At 34.3% G+C, this 9,052-nt stretch overlaps 1 protein-coding gene across 1 annotated transcript in view; it reads left to right on the top strand.

Annotated features, from left to right (window-relative positions):
• Window positions 1-1,487: 1,487 nt before the first annotated feature.
• Window positions 1,488-9,052, top strand: part of LOC147069023 (serine protease inhibitor 88Ea-like) — a 44,473-nt gene continuing 36,908 nt past the window's right edge. The window contains exon 1 of the mRNA XM_085951680.1: window positions 1,488-1,711. The gene's annotated coding sequence lies outside the window, so the exon portion shown is untranslated. The remainder of the gene's footprint in view (window positions 1,712-9,052) is intronic.

Genomic DNA, 9,052 nt, shown 5'->3' with positions numbered 1-9,052 from the left:
GTTGTCGGCTATTGTTGGCCTGCTTCATTCAGTTGTATGTGAAAGCCGATTCCTTACTCCTCTTTTTATTTAATACCTATATGGATGTAACCCTGATAATTATCTTAGAAATAGAGAGCATCAGTTGTTTATTCTCCCAAGGTGCAGAACCAACCTGCCACTGGAAATGCCAATTGGGAGGGCGATAACTATGTTCAACGAAATTGCGTCGGGTGTTGATATATTCCACCTACGTGAGGATGAGTATAGGTGGACGTTGTATTATAAATTCTTAAAATAGGGTCTGCTTAACTCATCCGGTGTACTTCCTTGTACATATCTAATTTATATTTTTTGTATCTATATTCTATGCCTAGTGCCTAAACTACCCAAGTAGCCTACATCTCTTTTCGATACGATACCGATAGAGTATCTACGATTAGATACTTTAATCAGAGAGGATATACGAGAGTACCTACTTACCATAAACAATATTATTGACAGTTTAGTTATTTTTTTTTATTAAAACCATAATAATTTTAAGAATTGGGCGCCGCCATCTTAGCCATCAACTTGGTAACGCTAAAATGGCAATTAATAATTGAACGTTGATTTGAACGACTGGACCTGAGTGAAATATGTGAAGAAGCACTGTTACACTTTTTGTAAGTCTTTTTTTATGATTTTCACCCGTATCATGAAATCACTATCGCTTCTTCGGAATCGGATTCTTATTGGAATGTTTATACATACCCTGTAAGAGCCGGAACACAATAGGTCATGGCCCCCACATCCTGAAGCGGGCCCCAAGGCTAGGATATTTGTCGCCCCCCCTACCTATCACAAAGGCCGGTTTCAGACGGGACACCGGTGTCGCGCTTGTATATAATAAGGAGGCCTTTGTATTCGAATAAAAGGATATTATGTTTATGAATGCCCCGAGCTAATGAGTCAAAGCGTGTATGGTACACTTTAACGTCGGCCCCTACATTCTCAAGCCGCCGATACACATGTTTTTATGACCGCAGCCAGTTTTATGTTCTAATTTATATCGCGAAATTATGCGTTGACTCATTAGGTCTGGGCGTTCATAAATATAATACAAAGGACCCTTTATTCAAATACAAAGGCCTCCTTATTATATACGAGCGCAACACCGGTGTGCCATCTGAAACGGGGGAAAGGTTAAAAGCAATGTGACGCTCTATAGTAGCGGTTTCCAAATGTCGTTCACGGTAAAAGTAAGGGTGTTTAGTGTATTTTTAATACTTACATCCACTTGAATTATGGATCTGTTGAATTATGGAACCTGTCAGCCCCCCCATTGTGGGGGCCATGCATAGGTACATACAATAATACATACATTAATGTTAATATTTCATAAATGTAAATAATTCTTTTTTTTTATTATTGAATTATGTGTTAATAGATTTTGTAAACACCGAGTGTTGTAGGTACAAACTGGCCATAGTATTTTATAATATAAAACAAGCCGAAGTTGATTTGCTGCAGTCAGTGAGTGTTGAACCACGAGCGTGATTTAAGTCGTGTTAAAAGAGAAATTTTACTAACAATACAGAAACCACATAGTTTCATGACGAATTTTAAGATTATTATAACAAAAACTAACTGTCATTGTAAATATTAGTTATATACTTACTGATAACCAGTGATTATATCATCGGTGTTGACCGCAGAATTGACAGGAATTGACAAGGTTTCGCTTAAAAATGTGAGTAAATTATTTTATGTCATGCCAGTGTGATGTTAATTATGTTGAATAAGCAACTTAACCACTTTCACCTGATAGGTAGGATGCAATATCGTACTGTCATCCGATTTCGCTGGTTAAAACAATACGTTGTTATAAATACTTAATGTATTTTCATGTGTAGCAAAAATAATGTGTAGGTACAAAAAGTGAAATTTGTTAACATAAATTTAATGTAGTTACACAATTATTATGTAGATAACCATTGTAATAATAACATTGTAAGTGTCTACATAGAATATAGTTGTTATTGCCAAAGTCCAATACTGCTTTCATTCAATGTTCAATGACAGATTTGTTTAGAAAAGATTGATTAGAAATTAAACTGTACTTCTGAAATATTGGTTTAAATAATATCATTTCATAAATCAGAGATTTCCAAAGTGTGTGCCTCAGCGGCAGTGATGTCCCTTGAGGGCAGGCAGGTCATGCATCGCATAGGCGCGGCACATAAATAAGGGCGCTGAATGAAGGAACTGATAACAAAAATATGTATTACAAACTTTGAAAGCAGTAGCGGTTTTCCATGAAGCAAACGATGATGTAACCTTTATCTTATTATTGATTTAATTTAATTTAATAAAACGCAATGTATTTAGTACTTTTTCCACTTTTAATAAATAAATCTGGACCGGTTTCGTCCGCCTCTGAGGGACAGTTTAAACTGAATAATCTTTACAAAACGGGCATCTATCAAAACAAATTCAAAAGGAGACACAAAAAATCTACCAATGCATTGAATTTTCCGTCCAATAATACTTTTGTCAATAACAATTAAATTAAGTTAATGAAATAGAATATTACCATATAATTAAGGACGAAACTAAACAAAATATTCTAAATTATTAACATAAAACAAAATATAAAGCAATAAGGACTTACTATAACATTTCAATATATCGCCAAACAAATATTTATGATTAATCAACATTTAATAACATAAGTTAAAAAATAATCGAAGTATAAATTAATATCCTGACAACATAGCTATTAATGTATTGTTTTACCCATTGTAATGCATATTGTCATGGCAGTTTATAGTTGAGACAATTTTTTACAAGGGTGCCTCCAAACCTGTCGGCGCTACAGAGCTCCACGTTCCCAAAACCACCACTGTTTGTGAGTAGGTTTCGTGAAAAATGCTCTAATTCTCATTGTTCTATGCAATTTTGGCGGCCGAAAATACTTAATAATAATTACAAGATAAAAAGAACTTTTTATAGGTATACAACGTTTTTTAAATTTTCTGTTGAATCATATAAACTTGACTTGACTAGCTTAAACGATCAAAAAAATTTGTACTTGATAGAAATACTGAATAATGAAATGTCATTTTATATTGATTTCCATAGTAACACACGTATATATTAATAATATAGTTGCTAGGACGCCTAGCAACCAATAATGGTATCGACATAACTTTTCATATAAGACAGAAATAACTAAAAATGAATTCAATTCTACTTAACGATGGCTAAAAGTACTAAAAAATGCATTGGCGTCGTGTTATGATATAGGTATTCTAAAAGTTTCAAATACCTAGCTAGTCGGAAAGTTAATTAAAAATCAATTGCAAGATTTTTACCGGACAAACAACCACCGGACAAATAAGAATACGACATAAGAAAAACGTTGTAAAATAGGTACTAACGTTGGTACCAAACGAATTTGAAGAATGTTTGAGAATTAAAGTCAATTATTCGAAGTCTGCTTAAGCATGGCACTTTGACAAGGCGAAAATATTACCATTTTAATAAAATCAAACAATCTAATTTGCTTAATTGATGTACGGTTACAATGATAACTTCGAATGCTTGGGTGTTTTTTTCTTCAAGTGATCAGAACATTGTGATGGAATATACTTCGTCTTCCTGTGCCGCCTTTGCAATTAGCCAGTCGTAGGTATAATAGCACGAACGCCTTGGATCAGTGACGTCTGTCTGTCTGCAACAAAGTTGCTTTCTCTCGCGATATGAAGTATGTTTTTGAAAACCAGAATAGTGACTGATTTTAAATAATTACAAGATAAAAAGAACTTTTTATATACTTACCACGTTTTTAATTTTCTGTTGAATCTTGACAATTCTATGTATTAATAATTTAGGACAAATAAGGCAATAATTGTCAACAAATCATTTTTTTTGCTATTTTGCAACAAACAAACAAATATATAATACTGAAATGTCATTTTGATTTCCATAGTAACGCACGTATATATTAATAATTTAGTTGTTAGGACCACCCCCTTAGCAACCAATAATAGTGGATTGGATTTCGGATTTCTTCCGAAATAACTTTTTATACAAAACAGAATTAACTGAAAATTCTACTTAAAGATGGTTAAAAGTATTAAAAAAATGCATTGGCATCGTGTTCTGATACATTCTAAAGGTTTAAAATGTCTAGCTAGTCGGGAAGTTAGTTAAAAATCGATTGCAAGATTTGTACTGGATAAACAACCACCGGACAAACAAGAATACGAGCTAAGAAAAACGTGGTAAAATACTTTCAATGTGTTAATATTGAGAGATTCATTTGTTCAATCGCGAATTCACGCAGTTTTTTGGGTACATTCGCCATACTCAAACACTCCACACTTTGAGTCTAGCGATAAACACCTGGTCGTCTTTTAATGGTGTTACCTACGAGCTATTGCGACCTGTCGCATCCACAAGTCATTGTCGAATGCTAGTGGCCGATTAGTTCGCGTCATGTCTATTAGGCATTCCACGTCAGAATATTAAAGCAAATACTGGATGTCTCAGATGGTTATACCAATTATTCATGAGTCCAGTTCTTCCAGTGGCATATGCCTTCGTGTTGTAGAATGCCGAGATGGGAGGGCCAATCCGTTGAGAAGGCTATTCGATAATCAAATGATTCGTGTCAAGATCCTCAGTCATGATGTCCTGACAAATAAGAAGAGGTATCTAATATTATATTCACATAAATAAGTATAATATATTTATTTATAAAGGATGTTTAATTGGAAGTTACGCGCTTTTAGTTATCAACGTTCAATAAACTACATAATACATCCTTTGTGTATTGAACAAAACATATAATTTATACAGATCCTGTACTAGAAGCTATACATAGTAGGCGGCGTAAATGCAGAACTCAGTGACACCTGCTAGATTTGGTAAATCCCGCCCTCTCCCGCCGTATTAAAAAAGTCAACAATAAAATATTAGGGTCGGATTTACACTTGTATTGTTACAAAATGTATTGGGCGGCCCAAAAAACGCAACTGATTAAAACGTATTTAAATAAAAATGGTGTCAGAATTTTATTTATATTGTAAAAATCTTCAGGGCAATTTCGTTACCTGGGTTTAACCCGATGGTAAATCTGTTTTTGACCTCCAATAATATATTTTTCTTTGCGAGAGCCTGGCTATAGACAAAAAACACATTTTCGCTGATTTTAAATAAAACATAAGAATGGGTAAACACTAGTCACTGTTTTAAATTTCTGTCACGTAACATTTGCTTAAAATTTCACAGTATTTTGTGAAGGAGGTGTTGTTACTTAGGTATATTTATTTATTTACGTTTATTTGCTATTCTTAACCTTGCATTGTTAAAGACTTAACCAAAAGTCAAGGCCTTGTAATAATTGTTTTAATTGAAATACTGGTCACTAAATAATGCAATCAGTTTGACATTGCATAAAGTATTACAGTTTTGTAAATTTCAATTTCAATGCCATTCGAATTGTCCTAACTCCGTTTTATCAGCTCATACAGATAATTACTAATCATAAGTCATCAAACAGTTCAATAAGCTTTTAAAATAAATCGTCTCCCTTGGGAGGTTAACCAAAATATTATTCGGTTTCACTGATTATAAATAGTATTGAATTAATTCTTATTACATTATTGAGATAAGACATATTGACTAAAAAGCATCAGTAAACTTGACCTAAGTAAACACCGGAAGAAAAGCATGTTAAGTGTCAGTCAAGATCAAAATAGTTTGGACTAGAATTAAAAAAACAATTTCAAAATTTTAAACACAAGAGCAATGCCTTTTTTGTTATTATAATTCAGCAAAATAATTCCCAAAGTACAACAGTGATAAAATAATGAATCTGTTATTCGAAATGGCTTTTAGATATTTTTATTAACCGTTTTATTGACGCCATTTTCATAATTTTGGCTTCATCAGCTGATGAAGCAGGCATGTCCAACTTCAAATAGGCTATACTATCAACAACAAATGTAGGTATTATATTTTGGCTGAGAACACTGGGGTATTACAAATTTAACAACAATTTTCGTTCACCATAATATGGTTACAATGTGTAAATTGTACGTAAAACATTTCACCGTGGCACAGTTCGCCGTGAGCTTTCTTATTACGGTCTCCAATTTTATTAGATTCAATATGAACATTAATTCAATTTTCATAGCTGATTTTGGCAACATTCATGAATTCAAGAATTAAAACCTAACCTAACCTAACAAATAATCCAGTATATCAGCTATTTTCAAAATTTGTTTGCTTCTGGCTTCCTATAAAGTGTAAACACACAAGAACCGTGTTTTATTTAGATACGAATTTTATGTCAGTAATATACGACCCAAAGAGGTTGGACGGTCTTTAATATACAACCATATATTTCCGATACAACATTTTTTGACGGTGAAGTGTGATACGGCGAACTGCATACGTACAAGTTTCCGGACACGGAATATATACTCAAGATTTGGTCTTCTTATGGGCATTGCACACATCACCGAACTGTTCTCTAACTGTGCAAAGAGTCTATTGCGCGATTGTAAGAGGAAACTACGCATCAGTTTAAAGAACGGTAATAATTCATCTACTTTTTTCCTCACTTATATCACATGTATTATGTAAGTACTAAATTTCCCATTCATTATGAAGTGTTTAACCTATTGTGCATCGAACCTACCGCACGACGGTAAGGAGTAGGTACTACGCCTCAGTCTTAAGCGCGGGGATTCAAAACTTATCTTTTTCTCACTCCAGTGAGTGTACGCATACGAATCAAGTTATATGACGAGGTCACGCATAAATAGTGCTCACTAAACCTTGTCGGTCATACAGTGGCGCACCCAGGGGGGGGGGGGGGGCAAGGGGCCCTGGCACCCCCCAAAAATGAAAATTATCAGAATGATTTTAAACATTGAAATTGAAAGCCAATAAACTATACCTTTGGGCTTAGACAAATAAAGACACGGCAAAAAAATGATTTGTAATAATTCTCCAGCACCCTTTTTAGAAAAATTTCTAACAGAAAAATTTCGAAACACTAATATCAGGTTTTTTAGAAACACAATCCCTAATGGAACTGTCAAAAATTCTCGGTGTCCGCCCGAATTCCGGAGTGGTGTAGGTCATGGCTGGGGAGGGCTGACAGAGCTCTAGCCTGAAGGCCCGGCCGTGGGGGGCCCAGCGTGTCGGGTTGACCAGATAAGTGAGATAAACACACATCATAAATTAGCTTTAATAGTAAAAAAAGTCACCTGCGGCGCTATTATACTTCATGGCCAAGAACATTTTCAATTACTTATATAATTGTGCAATATATTTTTTGATTATTATGTGTCGATACTCGACAGCTCCATTATTAAAGTAGATGTATTAAAAATCGCCAATAAAGTACCCTTAATTTGACTGAAACACAACTTGAAGAACGTTAATGTAGTGTTTCACACTGCCTTTAATCTTAGCGGTAGGTAGGGAGCCCGCCAAATATCCTAGCCTGAGAGCCCGTTTCAGGATGTGGGGGACCATGGTGTAGGTACACCGAGTGCAATAGACAAAAGACCGATAAAAGAGAAATTAGGCTGTGAAGAAGAAAAAGATCCTATGTGACTAATTTACATTCTCCTTCTTGGCCCCCCCCAATATTAAATCCTGGGTGCGCCACTGCGGTCATACGTATTTGTTTTCATTGGTTAATTTTTATAATTCAATTAAGCCCTGCGAAACCAAACCATAATAGATAATAGTGAAAAAATACTCGTCAATCTATGAAATATCTAAAAGTATGCAATTAAATTATACATATTTTATAGATAGCATAATATTTTTTAATCTATTATAGTTTGGTTTATGCTGGGCTTAATGAATTTAAAAATAATAACCAACAATGTGTGTAATATGCATTCTTAATCCAACGAAAACAAATAAGTATGAATGAAAAAGTTTGCACAATTTTGTCGTATCGCCCAAAATATACTGAAACTATTATGGTTTGGCTTAGGCAGGGCTTAATTTATTTTTAAAAACTAACCAACACCATATTTAAACTGTGGACTTAATTCAATGAAAACAAATACGCACGATTGACAAAGTTTATTGTGCACTATTTATGTCGGATCTTAACAGCCTACCTCCACCCTTCGCCACTGGGGTATCTAATACGTAACTAAGGTGATTACTGAGTGATAAGCCTACCTGTCATTAGTAATCACTGTAATCAGTGTTTATTTATATATTATATTGTATATAATATGGGGAAACCCCCCACAAACGACATGATGACTGTGTCCCGTGCGAATTAAAATGTTGGGGAAATCCATAAAATTTGCACAATTGTATACTAGCTACATGCGACGTAACTCAGTGTTGCAAGTGCTAAATACATAATCATGGTACTTACTTAGGGTTAATTTCTGACATGTCAATGGTATTTTGCAAAATTATTTTTCCTATCGGATTTTGGTTTTACAAGTTTTTTAACATTTTCTTCCAATTAGCTATATTTTGTTGATAATTTGGTCAGACCATCTCGAGTGCTAATAATTGTCATTATTAAAATCAACAATACAATAAACATCTATTATAATACTCTGACCCTTTTAATCGAAAGTAGGGTTGCTTCGAGGAAACGCGTCAACTCCCAGTGGTGGGCTTAGGGACATGGAAGCTCGATCAGAGGCGATTTTCTTTGACGCAAATGGTGAAACAGATTCGTTATAAAATTTAGAAAGGGGCCTCCAAATAGTTCAAATCATTCATAAAGATATTAAATTATACCAAAATATAAAAATATAATTATATCTTATAAATGTATTGTACAATATTTCCCAAAGCATAACAGAATCTCAGCATTTAATTTTTTTTTTATTAAAAACGTGTTTAATTTTTGGCAACCACTCGTGCTGGAGAAAGTCTCAAAATTAATCAGTGCGTCGGGTTTATATTAATTCATTCACAAATTCTAGCAGGCGCCACAGATATCCATATTTACCCTGCTCACTACTTAAAGCTTCTCCTCGCTTCAACCGCGGACCCCCATACTTTTCCAGGTACATTCTCCACACTT

Source organism: Rhyacophila brunnea, unplaced genomic scaffold, assembly GCF_057557595.1.
Source record: "Rhyacophila brunnea isolate RB1 unplaced genomic scaffold, BYU_Rbru_1.0 scaffold_24, whole genome shotgun sequence".
Taxonomy (NCBI): domain Eukaryota; kingdom Metazoa; phylum Arthropoda; class Insecta; order Trichoptera; family Rhyacophilidae; genus Rhyacophila; species Rhyacophila brunnea.
Note: the sequence above shows the minus strand (reverse complement) of the source record. Positions and strands in the feature narration are given on the sequence as shown.